Source organism: Convolutriloba macropyga, chromosome 5, assembly GCF_964194025.1.
Source record: "Convolutriloba macropyga chromosome 5, txConMacr16.3, whole genome shotgun sequence".
Taxonomy (NCBI): Eukaryota; Metazoa; Xenacoelomorpha; order Acoela; family Convolutidae; genus Convolutriloba; species Convolutriloba macropyga.
Window position 1 is genome coordinate 7,479,699 of NC_134472.1, and position 6,993 is coordinate 7,486,691.

Here is a 6,993-nt window from a genome sequence, read left to right on the forward strand (position 1 = left end):
AAGGATAATCTTTAAAAGAATCCTTTGCAACGATCATAAATATCAGAAACACATTGAGTTCTACTGCATAAAAAACACCTTTTATATCAAAATATGGCAATATCAACTATACTGGATTTCATTTTAAAAGCTGGGCCTTTATGATACCATTACCAGGAATAAAACTTTGAGCAGAACCCAGCTTGGAGTTCCTGACCCAAGAATGCTCTGATAAGACTTCCCGGGTGGACCACCACCAAAGAAAATTACCCACCATATAACGCCATATATAGATTCCATGGAAACTTACTAACCATAAAAGGATCATAAAAATTTTTCAGTTTGGTTGATAAACAGTCCAAAGGGCCACCTGCAGTTTCGAAAGGTTTTTGTCCATCAAAAGTCAAAATTCTAAACTTCACTTTTATGGTGCCCTACTTACCATAAAACGCCATACAAAATTGCCTACGGACCTTTTTATGGTTGCAAAATTTCCATTAAAAATGCTGTTCTTAAAAAGGTCAAAGTTCTCTTTCAAATCCATTCGGAAGTTAATTTCGGATTGATAAAATGACAGAAAAAGTGTGATATCCTGCCAAATATTGTGTCAGATCTTAAGGAGAAAGCAATCAAAATGAATCAATCTATCTTCTGCTTGACTGATTCAAAAGAAGAAGCAATCGAGAAGTTGCCAAAACTGAAAAACAGGACTCAACAGAGTTCAAAGGATGAAATTCCGCTATTGCAAATTTTATACAATGGACAAGGTGACGGCTTTAAATCATTACTTAAAAAGTATCCGGGTATTGTGGGACACAAATTGAAATGAACCCTCTTTCAAACTGAAATGGGACTCAGTTGACGAAGAAAGCAGAGCAGATGAACGTACGCATAGCAAACTAGCAATCATCATGCTCACAAATATTTTATGTCTTAATCTTCTGAATCACCTCAGCAAATTAAACTCGAAGCTTTCAAATTTTCGGATTTCTTTTTGTGTCCCATTATAAGATCTCTGAGTAGGCATCAGAAATGAACAGAGTGGATGCGTTGTTTTATACAAACAATGAAGCTCGGTAATTTGCGATTGCACATAAGGTTCCGACCCCGCTCATCCACAAATTTGGCATAATTGTCTACCAAATGAGAAACAGATAGAAAACCCCAAAACTTCAAGTATTTTTTTAAAAAAATGGCGTATGAACGAAAAGATAGCCTCTAAGTCAAATACCTCAGTTGAACAAAAAATAATGCATAAGATTGACGAGATATGCTAACATTAAGAAAGCGAGTCAAGACGAACAGCAAAATAAAACAACAACAATCAACATGAATTACATCAAAAAATTTAAGACCGTTTTAAAAAATGAAACTTAATAACGAAGTGAAAATAGCGTCAAAGAAAACTGAAATTAAAAAAATTAACTTGAATTTCACCAAAAAAGATGTGGGACAAGTCCATAATAAGGCTTGGTAACAATTAGACAATAAAGAACAAAAACAGTAAATTTGTAAAATTTTGCTATTTTTTTTAAAACAATTAATTTCAAAGTAATGAAAACCATTAGAAATCAACTAAAATGACCCATAAGTTTACTATTACTAGTTTTTCTAAAGATAGGAACTTAGAACTGTAGGTATTAAATTTTTTTGCAATTACAAAAAGAACAACAAATATACAACAACAAAAAGTCAGTTGCATTTTGCCAGAAAAAGCTTTTGAAGCCGTAAGGCCATACTTTGGCCCTCAAAATGTTTTTGATTGTACATTTTTGAACATCAAAAATGTTTTATGTGACCTCTCATTAATGAAACCAAGTATCAAGTAGACAAAAATGAAAAAAATAATGCAAAAAAAAAGTAATACTTTTTTTAGAAAATTTTTTTCCAAAGACATGAAAGTCAATAATTACAAAGTCAAATCATTAAATAGAATCCTTTATTCTTCCAGAGGAAGCTCATGAGACCTGCAATTATCAAGAATATATCTTACGTCTACAAAAAGAACGTAAAATATGACACAAATTAGAAATTAGTTTACCTTTTTATGTGAAAAACCCGTGTCGAATCCAGTAAAGTCATAACTAATTCTTCAAAAACCATAGATTTTGTAACACCCATTCCTTTGATAATTTCATTTGACAACAATAAAGTTATATTTGTCATAATTGGCCTGTAATTAAGGAGACTACATAACAATCAGACTATTAAAGGAACAAAATTTGAAGTTAAAAAATGTTTTTTTTTATTTTGAAAACATTTGTTTTTCAAAATAATGGAAGTCAACAGCTATCTAATACTATCAGATTATCAGCCCATCTATTTTTAATGATAAACCAATGAAAACGGGTCTTTGTATAGGAAATTTCAAACGACTAAAAAGACAAAGTAAAAACAACAGTTAAAGACAAAGTTAAAAAAATTCAATTAAATTCTTCCAGAAAGCCGTTAAAACCAGTGTCTATATCCTTAAGCATTTTAGTTTTATCAATTGTACAATAATTTGAACGCCAATAATGTGATATAAGAACTGTCAATAACGTGATAATGTGAAAAAACAAGAAGACGTAAGAACAGGGAAAAAAACCTGAAAATAAAAAAAAAAATAGAAATCTATTAATATGGAAACTAGAAAACCATAACATTAGGTGCAAAACCGCAATAATATTGAATTTGAATTCAGTAGAAAGAAGAAGCTTTCTTTCATTGTTGACACTAAGCTACAAGTTGACCAAACTAAGAGACAAATGGCGGCAAAGTTCAGTAACCCCTTATTATTTAAAAGTCAAATAATTTTAAAAGTCAAAACGACTATAAGCTTTCAAGTAATAAACTAGATACAAAAATTTGGAACTTATAAAAAAACGAATTGGACATATCACTAGTGAGTTTTGATTTGAAATGTTCTGTTATTTAATTAATATATAAAAATTTTTATATAAAATTTTTTTTTTATTAAAAAGACCGACTGATTACAATCCGAGTTATATTTGGATTGTAACAGTCCAACATAGGACCAAAACTAGCCCTGCTAATGCTGTTGTCCATTAAGGAACACTTATTTTTTTCGAGTTTTTTCAATATAGATAATTTTTTAGTTAAAAACTTGCTGAATAAAAATGCTGCGTTTGTGATAGTCAACAAGCAAAGTTAGCAAAAAACGGCAAATTTTTAATTACGGAGCACTGGCAACAGAAGTTGAAGTAGAATTAGCCCCTTTTTGAGTCTACAAACATTGTGTTAGTGGTGTTCGGGGTTGTACCTCCTGCAAATTGAATTAAAGTGGACCAAAGTAACTTATTTCGTGCTGTTTTTGAAGAAGAAATCTGAATTTTGAAATATTTAGCCAAAACTTTTGACAAAAAAATAATAAAAATACACGAGAAAATTTTTTGCCCTTAATAATAAAATTAACAACACTTTTTCAAAAATTTTAACAAATTTTAGCAAATTTGGCGAAATTTTAGAAGAAAATTGGCGAAAATTCCAGAAAATGTGAATAAAATCAGCAGAAATCTTTTTATTTTCTCAAAAGTTTAAACCTCGATAACTTCATGTAGAAAACCGAAATAAAAAGATCTTCTTTATTCCATATTTTACGCTGGACAAGCCTTCTAATGATACCAGTCTCAACTCTCTACGATGAATATATCGATCGGTCAAAATTGTCTGAACAAAAAAAAATCTCATTTGAGTATATAGTTCCCCCCCCCCTCAAGAGGGGTCGGAACAATCATTCATAAGAGATAAAAAAAACAAATGAGAACAACATTGGTCCATTTAATTTGTATATTTAGATAAAGTCAACTTAATCTGAATTTTTTTCAGTAAAAAATCCTGGCGACCTCTTGGTTTGCATTTCAAACAAGAAACTAAGCTGGATCTGTGATTTTTTAAACAGACACCATAGGATTAGCGATTAACCTAAGAAATTTATTTGGTCTAAGGTAATCATTTAACTACAATTTTTGAAAAAATGCGAACAGAGTGACATCATACCTCCTCAGCATGCAAAGATCATATGTCAAATTCCACACTGAAATTTCTAAATGTCAATTGCTACATTTAGAAACAGCATTTCAAATCACTAAAGTTTGTTTTGGAATTGGTTTCTCAGCCTGAAAAATTGTGTTAGAAAACTGAGTGAAACACAATCTAGAGAGAATTATTAATCATTACAACAAAGTCATTAGTGATAAGCAAACTGTCTTTTGTGTAAACATTGACAACAAAGTTAAAACAATTGACAATTTTGTATGAAAGATTATTAGTAGAATAAAATCCCAGTGTTTTTGAACACTGGGAAAGTTAACTCAATAAATTGGCACCGATCAAAAAACAGTATAATTATTTCAAGTGCAAAAATTAGAAATTTTGTGTAAATAATAGCGAGAACTTACCGAGAGTTTAAAAAATGGTATAACGAGCTTATTACAGAAACAAAAATGTGTAATATTCTACAAAATAAAGCAGCTAGTGAAATTTCAAAGAAAGCGAATTCATATGATGCATAAATTAGGTGACAACCCTTCATCATAAACTATTCAACAACATTGAAAAACCTGATATTAGATGAGACAAAACAACAGAAGTCACCGTAAGCTTAGAAAATTAAAAAATTGTAGTCATAGTAGACAGGAATATACAAAAAAGGTGAAAACAATCGAAAAGTTCAGGTGAGCTTAAAACTTATCAGAAATGAGAAAGTTTGCTGATTCTCTGGGACCAACAACTGAAAAGTTGAGAACATAGTTGAAAAACCAAAAAAAAACAATAGTTCTTCGGATTTTGGTGATGGCAATCTCAGTAAAATCTCAATGAATCTTGTAAATCAGTATTTGCTTTTTTCTTGCACAATGTTTTTGAAACGTTACATTCAAAATTTTTCCGTGACAATTTGAAAACTGGAAGAGTAGAGCCACTGCAAAAAAAGAGGATTTGCGAGATCCATCAAATTACCGGGCGACAAAATCCTTGCGCCTATAGGAAAATTGTTCGAAAAATTTTTATTTAGAAAAATTCATCCTTTTCTTATAAAACGTAATCATTGCACCGAAAAAAATCGGCTTAGACTAAAACCTCTGTAATTGGCCCGCTCCTGTTCCCTATATTCATCAATAACATGCCAAATGAAGTGAAAATCTCGTATATTATTATTTTGTAGATAATACCAATGTTTTAGCATCAAGACTAACGCAAGAAACTAAAATGCAGTAGCGTACCTAATCAACACTGGCTTCAAAGATATAATAAGATTTCCATAAAAATTAAAAAAAAATGTGAAAGAGTTGACCTGGTTGAGCAAAGTACGAATAAAAGAAAAGAGACATTTGTTTAATTTTCCTGAAAAAGCAATCATCTAAATACATGAATACTCATATTGATAAAAATTGAATTTAAAGATCAATGTGAATTAAGCTGATATAAACTCTACTAATTGTAACTATCCAACTGTTTTATCATTTATCCAACTCCATTTTCTGTCAAAGAATCAGAGCTCAGAGGAGGAAATATTACACTCAAAAGTTTTCTTTTGCAATTTGAAAATTGGAAGAATAGAGCCACAGCAAAAAACGAGATTTGTGAGATCCATCAAACCACCTGACAATCGAAATCCTTGCGGTTATAGGGAAAATTTTCGACAACTTTTGTTCAAAAGAATCAATTCTTTATTATGAAACGTAACCTTGGCACCGGAACCAATTGGTTTTCGCAAAAACAAGTCCTGCGCAAACTCAAAAAGAAAAATAACAGAAAAAATCAGAAAAACGAAATTTATGGTAAAACAGCTACCGCTAATTTTTCTTACCACTAAAATTTTGAATTTGAAGATCGATGTGAATTCTGTTGTGAGAAAATTTAGCCGCTTCTGTGGAATAGCTTACAAAATCAGATGTCTGTATCCGAGAAAAAAGTCCTGATCTTTTCTTTCAATTTTTGTGCGAAATCTCTCATTGAAAATGGCTTGCTCGTTTGTGGGGGAACAACAAAAGCTACACCCTAGTCAAATTTTAAGAAGCAAAAAAGAATTCTGCGTCCAATTTTCTGCCAAAAAATTGACTGCACGAAGGGAGTTTTCGAACAGTAGTATGTTTTTATAACATTTTTGAACTGTATCAATCGCAATTGCTAAGAGAGTCTTTACTGCAACTAAATGGACTCAAGTCAACAGATCTATCAATTATGCAACAAACAAAAGATCGCAAACGATGCGTTTTTTTAAAAAAAAACTTTACCAGTGGATAAAATTAGAACCAACGTTTTAGATCACACCATCGAAAATCGTGTGATAATGAACAAATGAACTTTTTTTCACAGTAATCAAATAAACATTGAACTACCTGAAAAGCCAAGTTTAAAAAGTTTTGCATCTCAGCTTGAAAAACTTAGTATTTTAAACGCCAAAAACTTAGTTCTCAATTTTTTCGTTTGTTTTCCCCCTCAATAACTCTTCCTAACTTGTCTGCTTAGGTCATGTGGGTGCCAAATTGATCAGCTTAATAGCTCTTTTGACGTTCATGCTGTGAAGTGTTTTAGTTTTGTTCGTGCTTACAGCAGAATTAATTTAAATTCGACACTGAAAGGTATCGAATCGAATCAGATCTTATACGTTGTGTTTATGTGGAATTATTATCGCGTAAACATCTGGTAAGAGTTTGAACAAAAGTTTCCGAGTCGCTGGTGCTCTGCAAGGTGAGTCATCTCTTATGATCTTACAAGAGTTATTTTTTTTAAAAAAAGAAAGTCAACGTTTTGTTGGTTGAAGGAAAAATCTCCGCTGTGTCACGATTGGGGGGGGGGGGGGGGGGGGGTGTTATAACTGAAGTTTACATTGGTCATATTGTCAACATTATTGCTCAATAACAATCGTGAAAACAAGTTTGAATTTGTTTTCGCTTTTGCTTCGCTGTTATGATTGTATGACTCGCTTTCCACATATCCATTTTCTGGACTGTCAATAAATCAAAACAACAGACACGCATAATACGCGTCAAAAGCCACTTATCAGTTCTT

At 31.6% G+C, this 6,993-nt stretch overlaps 1 protein-coding gene across 1 annotated transcript in view; it reads right to left on the reverse strand.

Annotated features, from left to right (window-relative positions):
- The window catches only part of LOC142339098 (elongator complex protein 4-like), a 323,966-nt gene that overhangs the window by 231,594 nt on the left and 85,379 nt on the right, over positions 1-6,993 (reverse strand). The window lies entirely within an intron of this gene.